We start from the raw sequence: 22,388 nt of genomic DNA, 5'->3' as shown, positions 1-22,388 counted from the left end.
CGAGTGCACCTCATGAGCCTTACTGATTTTGCTGTGGATTTTTTGCACTGAGACAAAAAGGCCCACCAAAAGAATTGTTTATTGATACCAATTAAAGTACAGTCATCCATATAATCATTGGCAAGAAGACATTTTAAAGTTTAACAAACATGCTTAATTTGGCCTACCTGTATTGTGGAACTTACTGCAAAAGCAATCAAAAATCAAAATAAAATGTATACTTCAGTACTGTTTGTCATATCTACATCCATTCATCATGATAAACAGTGAATGGCTTTGAGACCTACTATTTTCCAGAGAGCTATATTCATGGAAAAGACATGAAGCATAATAAATATTTATATTTTATATTTTAAGGTGGATAAGAAATGAGAATTGCCAGGAAAAAATGTGCAAAGATTTTAAAACTCAATGAGACATAATTGTCATTGGAGTGTAATTAAGAATGTATGCTATTTCTGCCCTGGCCTGGTTTAATATTGACATTTAGTAATTTTTTTTTTTAATGCAAGGAGAAAACATTTACAGTTTAACTGCTGTGAATTAGACAAGTGACTCTGGAATTCTCTATTTACAAAATACATTTCTCAGAGAAGTAAAACCTAACAGGCTATATTTTTACTTCTGAGTTAGTTTCAGATTTATAGACTATCTTTAATGTGCTATTTTCTGTTAAAGATAAAGCCTATTCATACAAGCACATGCGCGCGCACACACACATACACACACACAGACACATACACAAAATCTTGTGTTGTAAAAATATTATAAGACCATACAGGTAGTTCAGAATAAAGCCATAGAAATTCTACCAAAGAACTGCTAAATATTAAGTTTAAAGGTGATATTCACAAGGTATTACCTTCTATTTGGTTTTTAAACATGACAGTTTACCTACCTACTACAATGTCAGTGTTGTCTTGCTTTTTACAGTTTCCATAACCCTAAAAATATTGATCTACTGAATTAGGCAGTGTAGACTCAATATAGGGTAGAGCTTACCTGGTCCCTTACTCTGACTCCTGCCCAGGGATGGAAGTATTTAGAGACCAGTTGTATTTCATACAAACTCAGATGCTTTACTGCTCAAGATGTTTGATGTTTTGATAACTTGAGTTACAAGACTTCAAAATCAGTACAATGTCAATATCTCACTAAATAAAGATGTGTGAATACCATAAAATATAGGGAATAAACATTTTCATATAGGAAGCTACTGAAGAATAGGTTCTTTATATAATACAATAGTGGATATAATGTATTCTTTATTCAGATAAATTGTTAATCTCTCTAAGCCTCAGTTTCCTTTTTTTTCCTGGGGTGCGAGTAGAGGAGGGAACAGAAGGAAAGGAGATTTATTTCTGTGGGTGAGGTTGTAGATACTTCTTAAGTTAGATTTACTCAGACCCAGAATCCATGTGGAAACGTGTGTGCATGCGTGTGCGCGCGCGCACACACACACAGACACTGGCTCATCTGCTCAGGCAGATACTGAAGAATACAGGTGATTTTCATGTGGGGAGTTGGTGTCTTCTTCAAACATAATTGGTTGTGGCAGATTTCACTTTCTGTGTCTGCATAAGTGAGGTCCTCATTTTCTTTCCAGCTGTTGTCCAGAGACTCTTTCAACTTCTAGAGGTTGCCTGCATTTCCTTTCATGGCAGTACAACATGGCTGTTTACCTTCTCCAGAAAACCAGCAGAGAGTCTCTCTGACCCTTTACTTTCTTTAAAAGATCATCTGATTAAGTGAGACCCACCTAGTATAATCTCCCTTTTAATTAACTCAAAATTGACTGATTTGTAACCTGTGATATTCCCATCATAGTTGTAGATTCTGCCCACACTCAAGGGAAGGCAATTATATAGTATGTCACAGGTACAGGAATCTTAGGAGCTATTTTTAAAACTTGCCTATCACACTAATGATAATAGGAACACATCAGTCAATATTTTTTCTTTAATCTTTATCTTGTTCTATTAAAAGTTCTATTTTGGATATGGATTATAATACACATAGTCTATTAACATAGTAACACTTTTTTTTTTAAGTAACCAGCACTGGATTTTATTTTATTTTTTCCAGTTTTATTGAGATATAATTGACATATCACATTGTATTAGTCCAAAGTGTGCACATAATGATGTGATATATGTATATATTGCAAGATGATCACCACAGTAAATTTAGTTAACATCCATCACTTCATATAGTTACAACATCTTTTAGTAATATTATTGTGATTCATAAATATATTCATATTTTGGGATAGGTTTTTAAAATGTCTTCACATTAAGCCTCTTCTCTAAGAATTGAGTGTAGTGCTGAGGTTGTGGTGGTGTGTGAAAATATTATTTTTAGAAAACTAAAAATCAAATCATTGGATATAGCATCTAACAGCTTACCTCACTCCATTACTATCTCTAAAACTGGAGGCAAAGTCAAATATCCTGGTTTGGGTGTGGATACATTCAAAAAGTATTCCACACATTATAATAAATGTTTTTGTAAATAGCTCTCACAAAAAGAGAAAAAAAATTGCCTGTTAGAATTAACAATATTGTGAGATAATCACAATTTGTCTACTGTTTGCATTTTACCCTATCAGAAAGGACTTTGTGATATTTATTCCATGTGTGTAGATCATACCCATTTATGGTTTTTCCATGCTCTTAATTATAGCTTTCTGTAACTGTGAGGAGTAGATTAAATGTGTGTCATCACCTCATGTGGTGATGAACACACATTGTGTACCCAATGGATAATTGTTTTCTTTATGTTTCTTACCTCCAAATGAAGATTTATGACTCCCCTTGCATGTCTATAAATATTAAATACAAATACAGTCTAGTAACCTGGTTAAGAGAGTTTCAGGATCATACCATATTGTGACCTGGAAAACTGGGAGAGTCAGAAATGACCCAGAAAAAGGCCAGTTGCACTTCTGACAGCTTTCAGAGTAAGGATGTCAAGGATTATAAGGTCTACTTGGCAACTGAGGTATTGAAGACCATTAAAATCTGGATGAGGATGTGGAGTAAAACACTTAAAAGGAGGGTTGTATTAGTTTTACAATCTGTAATGATTTTAAGTATTTTCAAAGGTATTCATACGTGTTCTTCTACAATGAATCTAAGGCAGCTGCTAAAACACTTCAGGGAGCTAATCACAAACTGTTCACCTTTGAAGATAATATTCAACTCAGAGATTTCATAGTTATTTTCTGTTTGCTCTTGATAGTATTTTTTAATTTTTTTTGTATTAACAATTTTAAAAATCTGGTCTATGATTTTCTGACTTTAAGTCTTGAACTTTTAAAAATTTTTCAATTTAAAAACAGTCTTTAAACAAATATTTTATGACAGTAGATACATGGGTTATTGCACAGTAACGTACATGAAATGAGGGGGAAAGAAAAATCTGTGATTTTATTTATTATTATTGCATTTTTGGCTTTTAACAAGGTTCTGCTAAAGCAATATGTTTTGATTTTCCTAGACATACCATTATTCTTTTAGTGGATGGAAATAGCAATTGCTGACAGCTTCATCAGCAGCTGTAGCCTCTAGAGTCTAAAATCTGTGACCAGAAGTCTCTCTTGCTGAATAAATTAACATGCTATTTTCTTTTCCTTTAAAAACTAAGATGACATTTCAGCTAAACTATATTGAAAATAGCTTCCCAAATCAAAAGAATCTCCAGCATATATATTCTTTTTATCATGAACTGAAAGCAAATGGACAGCAGTAAACCAGAAATAACATTATCTTTCCACCAGGTTATGGCATGGCTTAGCCGAAACAAATCTATTCATAAGGAAAATTAAGCACTTTTATTGAGACAGTGAGAAAAATCTATTATTTTAAATTACCATTTTAATCCTGGCTTTTATGCATTTTTCTAACAGGTCAATAGGATTAAGTATTAATTTGCATGTTGCCTTCCATTAATTCTCTGTGTTATATGCTTTTGCAAAAGGAAGTAGTGAAAGTTAAATAATGAAAATTGATATTCCTCAATTGCACAAGAAAATACTACAGCACTGTAACTAGTATACCAGTTATAAAGCTGTTTGGTTCTAGTCAAAGAAATTATGATATGTTAAACTCAATAATTCAAAGAAAAAAAAGAAAGAATTTAGTCTCTTCTAAAATTATAATCCTGTCATAGATAGTTTATCTATTACATATATATATATCCATCCCAGTGGATTCTAAAACTGATGACTATAGTAACCACTTAAGTTGACTGAAATAGGTTCTTTCACTTCAGTTGACTGAAACAGGGACCTCCTGGATCATTTGACCTGAGCATCCAGCTGAGTCATTCTGCAATGTAATCCAGGAATCTGGATTTTGAAACTACTCCCCAGGTGTTTCTCATGAAGGTGAATATATTCTAGAGATACAGATAGATGTATTCTAGATATATATCTAATATATACATAGCTGATTCAGAAACCACTATTCTACCAGATGTTTGGGAAGTTTCTAACAGAGATCCCTGATAGGACATAAGAGCTAAGACAATACAGGATTCCTGTAAGATTTTATCTTATGAGTTTTTAAAAATGTGCATGTTTAGCTTGGTTCACCTAACTTTCCTCAAGTGTCATACAAGTATCCTCTGTCTGTGCCTATAAATGTGCCTCCTCAGACTTTCCTTAGGGAAGGAAAGGAGGGAAGTTGGCTAAAATTGACATATCCTGAATCAAAATTTTAAAACAGATTAAACTCTACCCTTGTTTTGTGAATCTCTTAATTCATCAGGATATATTGAATCATGAAAACCCTCTTAAAATCTAGAACTCAAATTATAAATTTACTCATTTCTAAAAAGTATCTTTTCTGGCAGAGTGCTGAATAAAAGAACAATGCCAGACCTAGCCCAAAAGGATAAGAACATGCCTGGGTATTTGAAAATTCGATATTTTTAATTTCAGGAACTAAAACATAAACTAATTTGAATTTGTGGAGCTGTCCTCTTTTTTCTTTATTTCCTTTCTTTCTTTATTTATTTTTTTAGAGAGAGTGAGCTCGCAGGAGCAAGTACAAGGCTGGGAGGGGCAGAGAGAGAGCGAGAGAATCCCAGCAGGGAGCCCAGCAGGGGGCTTGATCTTACAACCCTAAGATCTTGACCTGAGCTGAAATCAAGAGTTGGATGTTTAACTGACTGAGCCACTCATGTGCCCCAGTTGTCTTCTATTTTTGCCTGCAAGCATGGATATGTGACTTCAGTTGTATATTTTCCAATTTTAAAACTGTATTGTTTCTGGAATTTTATTTAGATGCATATTCAGAGTCCTTTCAGAGGTAGGAGTGAGAACCTCTATGTGATGCTTATCATGAAGTTCTTTTCCTAAAATATTATTTTCAGAGAATTATGTTTAGAAGTATTTTATTGTCCCTATAAAGGAAGAGACTTCTTTTGTGTATTATTTTTCATTTTTGTATTTTCAAAAAGAGCAAAAGGTTTAAAAAATCCTATTTTCCCAGTAAAATAACATGAAAGAAATAAAACTTTCAGTTATTTAACAAGGAGACATATTGGGTAATAGGAATTGAACTAGGGTCAACCTCATCCAGAGGAACAAAAACTTTCCTGAAATAGACATTCCTCACACAAAGAATGATTCAATTACTGTATTAGTATATACACCACTGGGCTGTTGGAAAGACAGGCAATTGTGTTGAATAGTTGGGGCCTGACTTTGAAGGAAGTCCTCCTCATATGGGGGATTATTTGGTACTGGAATATAGCAGAAATTAATCACTTTTCATTCAAGGACATTTACCACCCTCTCTTATTTTTATTCCCATGTAAAGAATAAGAAGGCAAAATTTAAAGAGTTTAAATGACTTGTCCAAACTTTCATCTCAGGCAGGAAAAATGTACAGATATCAGTCTTAGTATCTCATGTAACCACGATAAGAGCTTGAGCTGAATTAAGAGAAACCAGGTAGAAAACAGCTGTCTGGGGCTTAAAAACAAAACCAAAAACTTGGCAGTCACTGCATTAGGAAGTCCACAATTGGCATTCAGGAACTAGTGAGGAAGAGTGACTGGATCATGCCCCACACTTTCAGTGGAGACCCACTGAGAGATCCACCTAGCATAAAAGCAAACAAGAAATGAATCAACCTCAACTGAATTAGGTGATTTGTCCTAATAAATTTCTGTCTGCCATCAATTAAACAAAATAATTGATAATTGATCCCACTAGAAAATAGGACCCAAATTACTAAAAACCAAGAGAAGATTAAGCAACAGAACAGACCCACAGCATAGTAGATATTAGAATTATCAGACACAGACTTTAAAATGATCATAATTAATATATCCCAAAATGAATAGAATATAATTAATATATCCAAAAATAGAATATAATAGAACATTTCAACAGAGAACTGTAGTTAAAAGTGTGTGTGTGTGTGTAACGTGAAAAAAAATCCTAGAACTGAAAATTTTGATAACTGAATAAAGAATTCAGTAGGTTGGTATAAAGGAAGATTGACATTGCAGAAGAGAGGATTACTGTCTAATCTTCTTTTAAAGCAAATCTATTGAATTAAGCAAAGAATATCTTGAAGAACAGAGGGAAAAAAAAGGATGAAAGGTACATTTAATTAAAATCCTAGAAGGAGAGAAAAGAAGAGGCAGAAGCAAGATTCAAAGAGATACTGACCAATAATTTTTCTAATCTGACAAAAGATATGATACCAAAGATTGAAGAAGATGTAAAAATGTCAAATACAAAGAAAACCTAGGCACTTCATAATAAAACTGCTAAAAACCAAACACAAGAGAAAATTGTTAAAAGGAATCTAAGGGAAAGGCCGATTGTTTCCAAAAGAACTAAATGAGACTGACAGATGATTCACCTTCTTTATATGATCATCGGATATGTGACAAATATAGCACTAAATGTAGAAAAAAAAAAAAACAGTTCTTTCAGTATTTGCCAAATATATATGTGTGTGTGAATAGACATAGATGCATGTATATGCGTGTGTATGTATGTATATATTTAGATGTAAATTAATGTATGTATGTACATACACACCAAAAATGGAAAGGAAACTAAAAAGAAAAAGAAAGAAGCTGGATTACTACTTCACCTAGTACAGAATAATTAACTTAAAGGGATCTTAGACCCAAAGGTAAAAAGTAATACAATGAAACTTCTAGAAGAAAACATAAAAGATACTCATGACTTTGTGGTTGACAAATATGTGTTAACAAAACTCAAAAACACTAACTACAAAGGGAAAAATGAGAAATTGAGCTACATTAAGAGATCTGTTCATTATTAGGAGAGTAAAAAACAAAAAATCAAGTGACAGAATGAGAGAATATTTTGATAATTTGAATAAATGCCAGGGAACATTTTTACATGGTGAAGAATTTTTGTCCAAAATACGTAAGGGATTCTTACAAATCAGCAGGAAAAGGCAACCTAATAAAATACGTCTGCCTAATGAAAAATTAGGTGCTTCATTTAAATAGCTTTTTCCAGATAGTCTACATGCTCAGGTATAGGGGCCCAGCATCATTCATGTTCAGGGAAATGCAGATTAAAACCACAGTGAGTACAGATGGAAGCAATGTTGGCAAGGATGTAGAGGAACTAGCAATCTCACTTACAGTGAATATAGTAAATCGGCATTGCCACCTTGAAAACTTGGCAATGTCTATTAAAGCTGAACATATGAATATCCTATAATACATGTAGGCTAAAAAAATGTGAATAAAGGCCAGAGCAACACAATGCTTTTGTTGAGGTGAAATTCACATACATAAATTAACTATTTTAAAGTGTACAATTCAGTGATACTCAAGCACATTGAAAGTGTTGTACAAATACCACTTTTATATAGTTCCAAATCATTTTCATTATCCCCATATCCATTAAGCAATCAAAGCAAAATAATTATTAATAGCCAAAAATATCTCAAATTTTCATCACATTTAGAATGGATAAATTCAATAAGGTTTAATCATTCAATATAATAGTATACAAAACTGAAATGATCAAGCTCTGCTACAGCTGCTACGTGGAACAGTAGTACTAAAACTTATATTCAGAATGCTCTGCAAAAGAAGTCAGATATAAAATAATATATAATGTTGTTCCATTATTAAAAATTTAAATAGCAACCCAAATTAGTCTCATGACGACAGAAGTGAGAAGAGTTGTTACTGCAGGATGGTGGGGGAGGGATTAATGATGCCTGTAGGGACCATAAGGCAGGCTTTCATGCTCCTGGAAATATTCTGTAATTCAATTTGTTAAAAGACTGGCTCAATAAATGTGTTAACTTTGTAAAAATTCATCAAGCTCTATAGTTTAGAGTTGTGCACATTAACTTAAATGGGTTTATTCTGCTGTTGTTTTGTTATGGTTTTAAATTAAGATTTGTTCATTTTTTTACAGCAATTTTAGGTTCATAGCAAAATTGAGGTGAAGATACAGAAATTTCCCATATACTCCATGTCCCCACACATGCATAGCCTCTTCCATTATCAAACCTCCCAGTAGAGTTGTACATTTGTTACAATTGCTAAACCTTCATTGACACATCATTATCACCCAAAGTCCATCATTTATATTATGGTGCACTCTTGATGTTGTGCATTTTATGGGTTTGGACAAATGTATAATGACATGTAGCCATCATTATGGTAGTGTACAGAGTATTTTCATTTCCCTAAAAATCCTCTGTGCTTTGGCAATTCATCCTTCCTTCCTTCCCCCAACCACTTACCATTAGCTATCTCTATAGTTTGCCTATCTCTGTGAATTTTCCAGAGTGTCATGTAGTTGGAATCATACAGTACATAGTCCTTTTAGATTGGCTTTTTTCACTTAGTAATATGCATTTAAAGTTTCTCTATGTCTTTTCATGGTTTGATAGTTCTTCTTGGCACTGAATTATATTCCATTGTCTGGATGTACCACACTTTATTTATCCACTCATTTACTGAAGGATATCTTGTTTCCAAGGTTTAGAATTGTAAATAAAGCTGTTGTAAATATTTGTGTGCAGGTTTTTGTGTGGACATAATTTTCAGCTCCTCTAGGTAAATATCAGAAAGCATGATTGCTAAATCATATGGTCAGTGTATGTTGAGTTTTATAAAAACAAAACAAAACAAAACAAAAAAACAAACCAAAAAACCTGACTTTCTTTCAAAGCGGCTGTATCATTTTGCATTCCCACCAGCAGTGCATGAGAGTTCCTGTTGCTCTACATCCTTGCCAGCATTTGTGTTGTCAGTGTTCTGGATTTGGGACATTCTAGTAAGTATGTAGTGGTATCTCATTGTTTTAATTAACATTTTCCTGATGACATATGATATGGAGTATCTTTTTCTTTGTTTATTTGCCATGTGTCTGTCTTCTCTGTTGAAGTGTCTGCTAAGGTCTTTGGCCCATTTTTCACTTCTGATCAGTACTGGGTATTGTATGTAAGTGATGAATCATTAAATTTTATACCTGAAATTAGTATTACATTGTATGTTAACAAACTGGAATTTAAATAAAAACTTGAAACTAAAAAAAAATTATTTGCTTAAGCTTCATTGAATTTTTTTTCCATTGTCAGAGATCATTTGACTACATTTATGTTCATCTATTTTTGAGATGGCTATTCTGTTCCATTGATCTATTTGTCTACTCTTCCACCAGTACTACACTGCCTTGATTACTGTAGCCTTGTAGTAGTCTTGAAGTCAGGTGGGGTCTGTCCCCCAACTTTGTTTTCAATATTGGGTGGGTTACCTTTCTTTTCATAGCACAGTACCTCCAAAATATTATTTAAGAGGACCACAGTATTAAGCAGACTAGCTTAAGATGGTGAAAGATTAGTTTGAAAATGGTTGGGTTGCCTGGGTAGCTCATTCAGTTAAGTGTCTGACTTAGGCTGAGGTCATGATCTCAGGGTCCTGGGATCGAGCCCTGGGTCTGCTTGTCCCCCTTTCTTTCTGCCCCGCTACCTACCCATGCTCTCTCTGACTCTATTTCAGATTGATAGATAAATAGATAGAGAGATAAATAGATAGATAGATAGATCTTAAAAAGAGACAAATGAAAAAACTATTAACACTAAAAGGGAAGATTCTGAATCAAAGTCTGAGTTAGAATGCTTATATCAGCAATTTGAGATGTGAGTAAGGGAACTCAGGTTCAATAAGGAAGAAATATTTCAAAAAATACTTAATTTGGAGAACTATCACAAGTTTAAATGGGCATTATTAAAAAATGTCCAATGACTCAGAGCTCAAGAGTACATAATACTGCCACCCAACCTAAACAGGAGATTTATTTTTATAGAAATGCTGAGGACAGAATCCAAGAGCTAAGATACGCTGATTATTTTATGGGAAAGAAGAAAACAACAATGCGTGATAATCTTGTAAAGACTTTATTTGTAAAGGATAAATGTGAATATTGTGAATATTGGTTGGTACCTCAAGCTGGGACTTAAAATAAAGGAGACAAATTAGTTTGAAAGTGGAAGCTGACAGACCTAATAAAGAAGAAGATATGGCAGATAAAAGAAAGAAAGTAACTTGTGCAGTAAGTGGAGCCCTCAAACCTACGTCTGGCATATAGAGGGAATTCAATAAATATGAGCTGCTATAGTAATGAGAAGAGTAAACATAAGAAAGAAGAGAATGGGATGAAGAGAAGGGTGGGACTGAAAAGGGAGAAAAATAAGATAAAAAGGGATAAGAAAAAGAAAAAACCAGCATTAACTATGAATATTGCCATTTAAATTCAATTTTCATCTATCATGTTGCATACCGATTTTTAATGTTTAATGTTTTATAGTGATAGTCAATGTTGTTATATCCTATTTTTATGTGTTTGTTTAAAATGTTGAAAAACTAACATGAAGACCAGTTTATTTATTATGGAGAAGTTTATTATACCCCATTGAAAGATCATTATCATAAGCTTTTTATATAAGTATAGTTTTGTGCATATTTAATTTTATTGTTGTAAAATCTGTGCAGATGAGAAAAAGGGGAGAGAGTGTGCATTTGATAAACATTTCACAGAAAAGGTGAAGTTTGAGATGATATATGAAAGAATAAGATGTGGCATGAAGGACAGTATTTGCTATATAACTCCAAGAGTACCATTACCTTTACGAATAGTAATCTTTTGGAGTTGTGCACTGCTGTGGCCTATCTGAAATTCAATTTCTCTTATTGTTGGGGGGGGTGGCCCTTTTAATTTTTTCTTACTAGTAATACATTTTGTTGAGATACACTTTACAAATAATAAAATATACATTTCAAGTGCACATTTCCATGTATGTGATAAACTTTGATAATGCATATAACTACCACCACATCATCATATGTAAGAGTTTCTTCTCTTAAACAGTGCTCTTTCTGGTCAGTGTCTCTGCCCCTACTTCTCTGCCTCCAGCTCCAGCAAGTCATTGATCTACTTTCTGACAGGATCCCACCATTAAAAAAATTCATATTAAAAAAAATCACAGAAACTATTTTGCTCTTAGGAAGAGGCAAAGATGTTAAATGATTCTTACATTTGAGAAAATCAGTCTTACACATGCAGTCGAATTCTGAAATACTAGATTAGTTGACATAATAAAATGTCATGGCATATGCATGTCATGGCAAAAAGCATGGGTAAAGATTTAACCTCCAGTGGGATTTTTTTTGTTATTTTCTCTTCTTGCTCTTCATTGCTTTCATTTCTCTAATTTCTTTCTCCTCCCTCTCTTTTTTAAAAAAGATTTATTTATTTATTTGAGAGAAAGAGTGTGTGTGTGTGCGCACAAGTGCGTGCAGTGGGGAGGGGCAGAGGGAGAGGGAGAGAGAGAATCTCCAGCAGATTCCCTGCTGAGCCTGGAGCTTCATGCGGTCTCCATCTCAGGACCCTGAGATCATGACCTGAGCTGAAACCAAGAGTCCAATGCTTAACTGACTGAGCCACCCAGGCTCCCCTTTCTCCTCCCTCTGAGTGTTTACTTTTGGGGTCCTGACTATTTAAAGAGATCTCTTTTTTTCCCCCTAAATAAATATTGAGGAAGACTATAAATCAAGCCTACCTAAAACAATAAAAGTTATAATGAGATCAAACTCTGGTCAATCCCCGTACTTCTTACTGAAAGCAATTCTGTTAAGCTTGTTTCTTTTTTTAAAAATATAACTGATATTTATGCAATGCAATGATTTTATTTAGTAGTAAATAATAATCTTTAAGCTTTTATAAGTTTATTGACACACTTCTTGTTACTTTAAGTTTTTGCCGAGTATTTCTGGACATTGTTTTTTACTCAGACCAAAATGGTCATCATAATCATCAGTTATTTAAGCAGAATTCTGTTCATTCAGAAAAACGGCACTCTTTGGAATACTGTTTTTGCTATAGGGCCAGTGTTCTACAATAGCTCTTCTCCTTGGTATTATTCATCTTTTATTCATTTCATATCATTATATTCCAAAATTATCTACTATTTAAAACACTAGTGCTGCATGGCCAAAAATCACCTTGGTATTAGTGCTTAATGTGATAATAAGTATTTAGATTATAACATATTTTATGTGTTACATATGATGCTTCCATTTACAATGTGTAAAGGTCTATTCTAGGCACTTCATCTTCATTATCTTATGGTCTCCTCAAAGTCAGGAAGTTGAGTATTACCATCTCCTTTCATAGATGAGGAAAAAGAGGCATGGTACCAATATATAACTTGCAAAAATTGAGATATATTCAAGCCTGTTTCTATATCACTATGATACCCACATTTTTCCCAAGCATGACTAATTGTATCCATAAATATCGGAAGAATGGGTTACATGATTAGCTTAAGCCCTGATGTCAATTTTCATCTTATTGTGTAAACAGTAGATAAAATAGAAAATAATACATAGATACATACATATTAATAATGTGAGGAAAAAAGTAATAATATAAGTGGTAAGATGCTATTTTTTCACTATTTTTCTGTTAAGACACTGACTTTGTAAATCTATACAAAAAAGCAAGTTTATCTCTCTAAGTCAGAACCTCAGGAAGTTTCATAAACGGAAAATGTAAAATGAATACAGAGTAATGTCTGTGCTCTAATGGTGTATTATTTTAAGAAATCAAATGCATTATTTCTCTTGACAATGTCATCTGAAGCAGCCTTCCTGAGATAAGTAATTATTCAAATGGCTACTTTCCTACTGGAACATTTTAACCTTATCTTCCATAGGATTTATTTTCATTATCAAGATAAAATGTAATATTGCCTTAGCACTACATTTCCACAAACATTTTAAATCTGTTCTTTAGAACATATATCACAATTATTTTATTACATTTATATATATATGTATATATGTATATGCTATGTTATATATACGTGTGCATGTTTATATATATGCATATATATGTAAAAAGTTATACTGAAACATATCCAGAAAAGTACAAACTCTTATATGAATAACTTAGTGAATTTTCACAATGAACGTATCTCCATATGTAAATATAACCTTAACAGGAAAGGAAATATTACTGATATCTCAGGAAACTATTTTGTATCTCTTCCTAATCATAATCCTCAATTTACCTCAATAATAATAATAATAAGTAATCAGTAAACTGACATCTATTATCATAAATTAGTTTTGACCATTTTTGAACCCAATATAAATGGAACTATACAAGATATATTATTTGTATATAATGTCTTTTCTCAGCATTACGGTTAAGAGACTCAGCTGTGTTATGTATAACAATAGTTTGTTACTTCTCATTGATGTATTTTATCACATTATATGAATATTCCAAAATGCATTTATTCATTTTACTGCTGGACATTTTGATAGTTTTTAGTTTTTGGCTATTGCTGATGGACTTTGGACAGTTTCCAAATTTTTACTCTGGCTCTGAGTAGATGCATATTTGCCTCAATTTGCCCATACTTTTCTAGAAACACCTCTGCTGTGTTAGGTTTTAATCACTTGCAGTAGAATTTCTGAACAACCGTCTGCATTACTTACAATGCTGACAGGATTGTGTGGGAGCAGAAGTGTTGATTGAAGAAGGGACAGTTTGTTTATGCAGGAACTGTAAGCAATTTAAGGTACATCTTTTGATGCCTATGCATATACTTTAAAGTATAAAACCGGGGGTGTAGTTGTTGGATCATAGGGTAAGGATGTTTTCAGCTTCAGTGTATACTACCAGTTTGTCAAAGTGCTGGTGCCAGTTTGCCAGACTTTAAATGTATAAGAGCTCCACTTGCTTTACATTCTCTCCAAAATATTGAAATAATGTTTTAGATATTTTACTCACTATGGTGAGCATGCATTTCTCTGATAAGAAATAATGTTGAGCACTCCCTCATGTGGTATTGGCCATTTGGATATCCTCTTTTGTGAAGTGCCTACAAATATTTTTGACTTTAAACATCAGATAGACAATCGTGTTCTAATTAATTTTAGGAGTTTTATTTATGTTTATTATAAATGTTATTATCTCAGTAAAATTGACATAAATTGAACTGTACATATTTAAAGTATGCAATTTGATTACTTTTGACATACACATACATTCGTGAAATGATCGAGATAATCAGGATAATGAACTCATCTTTTATCCACAAAAGTTTCCTTAAAATCCTTGGCTGTCCCTCATACCAGTTCTACCACCCTCTTTTCTTGTCTCCAGGCAACAACTGATCTGCTTTCTATCACTATAAATTAGTTTGCATTTTTGGAATTTTATATATGAATGAAATCACACAGTATGTCATGTTGTGTATCTTTTTTCACTAAGCATAATTCCTTAGAGACTCATCTGTGTCATTGTATATATCAGTAGATCATTGCTATTGGGGAGTTGTTTAATGGGTATAGAGTTTCAGTTTTGCAAGATGAAAACATTCTGAAGATGGATGCAGAATAGTGTGAATATACTTAACACTGCAGAACTGTACACTTAGCAATAGCTAAGATAGTAAGTTTTATGTTAAACATTTTTAACCAATAAAAAATAAAATTAAAAAGCCCCTTTGCTTTTCAGCTTTAAATAATTGGCAAATTTTACTAAAATAAGGAAGACTGGAAGGGTGAGATTTGCAAAGACATGACAAAATCAATTGCTCTGCTTCTATCATGTTTGAATTTTAAAATGCCTGTTAGAGAGCCAAGACTTGAGATCAGTAAGCAGATGGAGTATCCCACTTGGAGAACAGTGGAGAGGTCAAGCTGCAGTTATATATTTGGTAGTCAAAAGGATAGACATTCTTTAAAGCCATAGACCTAAATAAGAACATCTATAGGGAATGTAAACTTGAGAAGACAAAGGAGTCCAGGACCAATCAAGGAGTAGTCCAATCATTATTCAGGCAGAAGAGGCGAAGCCAGCAAATGAAACTGGCAATGAAAGGTCTGCAGGTTAGGGAAACATCATAAGAAGGTGGCATCACTAAAGCCAAGAGAAGACAGTGTTGCAAGAAGGAATTAGTTAACTGAGTTGACACCACTGAGAGATGGGGCAAGATGGGATTTATTTTAATGGTTTGATGGACCGTCTGTGAGACTTGGTTGGAAAGGAATTGGAAAGTGTGAAAGTAGAACTTTCAAAATTTTTTTCAATAAAGAAATATGGTGACAAGAGGAAGAAGTGGGGGTGGTGGGAAGGTTTTATCTTTAAATACAGGGAAATATTTAAAGCAGGTTTTTAAATGCCAGAGAATGTTCCCTGTAAGAGGGAGTAATCTGACGTGGATGAGAGGAATTAGCACAAGAGAGTTCCCTGAACATCTGAAAAAGTTCATGGGTAAAGTTAAAAGGAGTTTGGTAGATAGTTGGGTTAATCTGGATGAGTTGGAAACTCCTGTATGGTGAATACTATTTTCTCAGTGAAGAAAATGTAAAACAATCCTATCCATTGTCATTAGGAAGATTGAAAATAACAAGAAGAAAGAGAAGGTATTTCTCTTGTGCACCACTACATCTTAAAAACTTGACTTTACCTTGTAGATACTTAATAGGTAGTTCTTAAATTTTAAAAAAAATGTTTAAAAGAAAATCATAAAGAATTATCTTTTTGAAGTTCATTTGCAAATCATTTCCAAAATCATTGTGCCTAGAATGATCTTCTTTAGGTTTCTCAATGTATCACAGCTGCAAATACATGATAATAATTCTCTAAATATTTGTTCCCGTTTCCAGTGAGCAAGCTAACTCACACAAACTTTGTTGTTGTTGTTGTTGTTTTACTCTTAGATATATTGTTTTTGAAGCAATGGTTTTAGCACATAGTTGAACAGCATCAGAAGGCACTAGCTTAAGAATTTCCTGTTGTAATTTATCAAATTACTCCTTCCTGAGCCTTATTTTTCTCATGTGTAAAATGGATAATAGTAATGCCCTCTTCACAATTCTGATGAAAGAATTAAATGAAATGTTAGTGGAAAGTTTTATAAAGGCAAATGTTATATTAAGCTAATAGTTCACTGATACAAACCTTAAAAAAAAAAAAAACAGTATATAGGGCTTCTTCCTCCACACCCTGCATCTCCACGTAGTATAATGAGAAGATTAGTCATCTGTGCTCATAGAAGAGTAGTATATATTTGTCCGTGGTAATCTGAATTATAATCAAAATCTTTAAATGGCACTGATATCTACAAATATGAGTAAGGAATATTCAGCATTCAAACTTTTAGATTCCTTTAATTTAAAGATGCTACTTAATAAGACTCCGCAATACATAGAGTTATACCCTTGTAGGGTATCTAAAATTTTACTTGCTTCTAGGAGACATATCTTATAAATTGTCCCTATTTGGTATTTTTAAATATTGATGCAGTCATAGTTTGTATATTCCTAAACTGTTTTGTTGTACTTGTTTAATGTGTGTGATGAAAAATAAGCTATCATATATAAAAATGCAAAAAAATTCCAAAACCCTTCTACATGTTTTTTTTTTTTTAATGGTGGCATTGCTGATAACTGTTAACCAGGCTTTATACACATGGGAAGCAAGGCAAAGATGATACTCTCATGTAGTTGAAAGATCAAAGTATTGCTGAGATGGTTATAAGAAGTAGTACAATTTGAGAGCGTATTTTTCATTGAGATTTATTTTTTTGATCTAGTGATCACATTTTCTTGGTAATAGCAATATGCCATTCATAGTTACAATCACGTAATGCTCTCATAAAAATTGAATGTTTAAAAATAAGAAAAAAGCCCAGGTTTGTGATGCCTCCATTAGTCCCATAAAAATTAAAGGATTTGATTGAGTCTGGACACAAGTTTGGGCAAAGGAACAGTGGACTATTTAACATGACTTAGAAATGCAACACAGTTGGTCTCAGACTCTAGGGTATATTATAGGCATTATTGATGTGGCTTCTGTGCAAAGTAGAGATGTGGAATGTTCACTTGACTTTTATCAAATAGTGAATGAAAGAGACTTAAAATTACTGATATCTCATTCACATGTAAATAATGGGCCAAATATTGTCATCTTTAAAAATAAAGACATATGGATGCCAAGTAAATCTATCCGACAACGTCGTCCTGGTTTATTTATTCTTTTTAAGTCTGAACCATGCTTTCACAACCCAAAGGTCTTGACATAGTAGTAGAGCGGACACTGATATTCATGGTCTCTTTTAAGGATATTAATCTCAGCATTGAATAGAGAAAATCAAACAGCAAGATTTGAAAGTAGAAACGTAATTGGCCTGTTTGGAAAAAGTCCACTAGGGTAACAGTGACTAGATTCAACATGCAAGTGCCATCATGATGAATGTTTACAACACTTTTTTGAGAGCCAATTATACTGTTTTTTTGTGTGTGCAGGGACTGGAGATCAGCCAGATCAGTTGTATGCACAAAGCCGCTTTGGATCTGTCTTTTCAAACAAGAGCTGCAGAAAACGTTATAGCAAGGTTGACGCTTTATTCCACTCTGGTAAGAGAAGCTTTCTTTTTCTTTGCTATGGTAAAAGTTTGATAAGAAATCCTTTTACACCATAATGTGGTCAGGGAGAAGAGAAGCTGTTCTATGTTACAAGTCATAAAATGTTTTCTTTTCTTTTGAACTACTTTTTTTTTTCAGAATGCTTTTTGCCTGTATATTATAGCAAAATAAAACTGAAACACTGAGTCATATTGTACGTGTTAAATTTGTAATTGAGGTAGGAGAGTCTTAAACTATGCTACTGTTGAATGAAATGTGGTGTTATTTCACGTTTTATGCTGTTGATCGCCTGGACAGGACAAAGAGGGGAAGGTCAGTATTTTTCTGATGCCATGGCTGAGTGTGAATCCGTGTTTTTATGTTTTCCCCCGACCCATGATATTATTAATATCCAGCAGCTAACCACCATAAAGCTTCAAGAACCCAACCAAATTTAGCCTTTGGGTTTACTTACAGATATTTCTAATCACCCTAACCTTTCATTTTAAAAATTGGAAAATCTGGAGATAGTATTCTGGGTGAGTTCGTATATTGCTTTTGTCACTTTAGTTTTAAATAATATAACTGTATACATATATACAAAATACATGATTTTGTTTGTCATATAAATTTCTTCGACCTGTAATGTGCCTCAGTATTTCCACAAAAATTTCTACCTCTTAGAAACTTTATCTGAATTCATTTCTGTCTAAAATGACAAGATATACAAACACACACACACGTAACTATGTACAAATATTTGACAGGTACATAATTAATTTTAGATAATGGCAGATTTACACATTATAGCAATGTAATCCCTAGAGAAGCTTGTAATTTGAAGTTTGCATTTATATAACTCTTCATTTTCTTGGTAAGCATTTGTTCAGAAAACAATGATATAAATACTGAAAATCAGTATTTATTTACAACCAATCAGCTGTATTTAAAGCTAAATCTATTTCTTAAGTGAACTTGTCCATAGTTTCTTTTTTTCAGTAGTTCAATTACATATGAGATTTAATATAAATATCCATGAAATTTTAATCTAAATATTTTTATGGATTTACCTGAGTGGTATTTCCAGCTTCAAAGATATAAGCAGCTGGCAATGTCAGTCTAATACGTCACTAATAAATATTCATGCTCATTTGATCATTTTAAATTAGTATTTATTGACAGTCTATTTTGCTAAATGTTCAATAGGAGGAAATCTGCAATTTATAAAAGAAATGGAACATATGATATCTGTACAGATTTAATGATGATTCAACAAATGTGCTTGAAAATAACTAATTTATATTACAGTTTGGGCCAAGGACAAATAGGTAAAAGTATTTCACACACAGAAAAAATCAGGGACAACAATAAATGCAATGAGAATTAATTTTTCAGTTTTAAAAATAATTCTACCCTTTAATGCATGAGTCTAAAAAACTGTAGCAATGCCATTTTTTCCCTTTTACCTTCTCTTAAATTATATGTACATTTAATACACTCGTTTGAAGTACTTCAGCTGTGTTTATTATACTTAAATATAACGACAGCCCTGCCTCTGAAAGATATTCTAGTTTAAGGGGAACTGGGGCAAGAGAATAATAATAGTAATAAATAAAGACCAATTATATCACCAAGAGTCCATAGAGTAAAAGGAAAAAAAGAGAGAGAAAGAAAAAGTCAGTTAACGTTCTGTGGTTTCTGGCCTCTAAAAGAGTGTGCCTTGCCCTTAGTCACATGCAGCTAGCAACAGCAGCAAAATGCCCCTATTCTCTGACTTTTGCTCCTTTCCCAGACTTTGAAGTAAATCTCAGATGTAAAAAAATATCCTTGTAGGACGTGGGGCACCTGGATGGCTCAGTTGATTAAGCATCTGCCTTCAGCTCCTGTCATGATCCCAGGGTCTTGTGATGGAGCCCAGCATCGGGCTGCCTGCTCAGCGGGGAGTCTGCTCCTCCCTCTGCCTCTAACCCTCCCCACCACTTGTGCTCTCTCTCTCTCTCAATTAAATAAATAAAATCTTTAAAAAATATCCTTGTAAGACAACAATCACATTTAATGGCATATGTATCACCATTTCCTTTATTATCTTTGCTATTAGAAACTAAAGTTGTCTCTCTCTCTCTCTCTCTCTCTCACACACACACACACACATACACATACACACACCCTATTTAGAAGACAGGAAAGAAAAGCAGGTGTAGCACCTCCATCCCCTGATGAGTATGGTACAGCAGGATCTCCCAGAATGTTTTACTCTGAAGCCTTTCCTTGCATTATTCATACCCAAGAACACTGCTTTCTCTATTGTCTCCTATGCAGGTTCCATCCGTCCTTTAGGGCTCAGAGTAGAGGCCATTTTACATCATCATATCTTCCCAACAATCACTATATTGTGCACCTTAAATTAATTGAACCATTATATGACAACTATACATCAATATAAATAAATAAACATAAAAATAAATATCAGGAATCTTACAGTGAAATGTACCAATAGCTAGGTGCATCTTTTGATAAAATAAGGATACACTTGACAGGCATATTTGATTTTGGATCAGCCAATAAAATACCTTCCAGCCTAACCATTGTTTGATTAGGTTCTCCCATGTTTCTATTTTACTATTGAATGTCACTATATATTATTGAATTTCATAAATTCACTATTTCTTTAAGTATGCAAATTAATGGGGACAAAGAAAGGGAAAATTATATGGAAATAGTAGAATAAACAGATTTTGTTACTCAGGTATTCATACCCTTTAACAAAATAAGTAATAAACAATGAGAGTCAACATACTGCTTGAGAGTCAACATATTGAGAGAAATACTGCAAATGCTAATATAGTTATCTTTATTTTGAGGATTGTGGGATTTGAACAAAGATTCATAATGGACAGCTTTTTCTTTTTTTCCATAACGGACAGCTTTTAATCAAATCGAGAAGAAATGTCTGAGATAGAGGTATAGATATGAAAGTTACAGCAGTCAGTTTCTTTGGGGTTACAATGAATAGAGGAAAAGAAGTTGCCTCAGCCATTCTTGTGGAGAATATATTTCACAATAGAGTTCATTTAAAAGCAAGTATCATTTTTATTGAGGAGTATTAATGATTACATTGTGGATCACTCCAGGCAGTGTTTGGACATTTGTATAGGATTAAAAAAATAACAGAGAAAAAAGACAGAAGATAATGCAGAAATAATGAGAAATTATCAAGAAAGAAAAGAATGACTTGCAACTAATACCTAATGCAACTTATTTTGAAATAGACAGTGAGAATTTCAACAAGGGAAATAAAAGGTCAAAGAAGTTTTGGTCAGTTGCAGGTTAGAACAGAGGAAGAGGAGTACATAGAACACAAGGCTAAATCTGTCTTTAGAAGAAAATTTAAAAATTATACCATTTTAATTATAAATGCATAAAAGTTTAGTATCTCTGAAATGTGTATGTATCTATAAAATGTACTTTGATTTATAAATTAAAAATCTCTAAATTAAAATCTCTTTATAATAGGCTTCATTTTGCTTCTGATTGATTTTTCTAGGCATATCATTTCTGCTTTTAATTCAAATATGATTTCTTTAAAATCTAGGTTATATTCTGAATTATAAAGATTTTTTTTCTTACATTTCTTTCAAAGGTGGTTAACCTTATATAATAAATTCTTAGCAAGTAAGTTTATCCACTGGTAGATAAATTAAGAAATTTGTTAGTTATGATAGTAGCACTTTTTGTAGATTCAGGTGAACACTACTGAAGAAAATATAGCATAACTGATCTCTGTTCAAATGAGCTAAGCTGGATTCTGGAGGTGAAGAGAGATATTTTAATTTCTCTAGAAATATCTCGGATACCAGGGGACATGATATGATTTCTCTATAACAGCTATAAGCTAACAAGTGGTTTCCAGAATGTGTAAGTAGATATGGTTTTAATTTTTTTAAAAGCACTAGCACCACCCTAAATATGTATATGTATGTATGTACATATTATGTTTTGTTACATATGATGTATACTATATGTATGTATGTATTTAATAGAGAGAGAGACAGAGATAGGGAAAGAAGGGGGGGGGGAGCTTGACATTAATCATATAGAGAATAACAACTTAGGCCCAAGAAATAAAAATAATATAAGAAGCACTCTTATTGCCAGATCTCATTGCAAAATATCATGTTATTTAAATATATTTAGATTTGATAACTGTTAACAAATTGCAACTCATTATATTGTTTCTTTTCTAGTTTCCCTGTGTTTTCTTCATATTTTAACTTTTTTCCACATAAATAAACTATCACATAACACTTCATTCCTTTATCTGAAAATAATAGATATATATGCCTTATATAGCTAAAGATATACTATGGAAATATCAGCAGACTAGGTATAGAAAGGAAGTTCCTCAACTGGATGAACAACATCTACCAAAAAAAAAAAAA

This window comes from Ursus maritimus, unplaced genomic scaffold (assembly GCF_017311325.1).
Source record: "Ursus maritimus isolate PB19 unplaced genomic scaffold, ASM1731132v1 scaffold_21, whole genome shotgun sequence".
NCBI lineage: Eukaryota > Metazoa > Chordata > Mammalia > Carnivora > Ursidae > Ursus > Ursus maritimus.
This window is presented reverse-complemented; position numbering follows the sequence as displayed.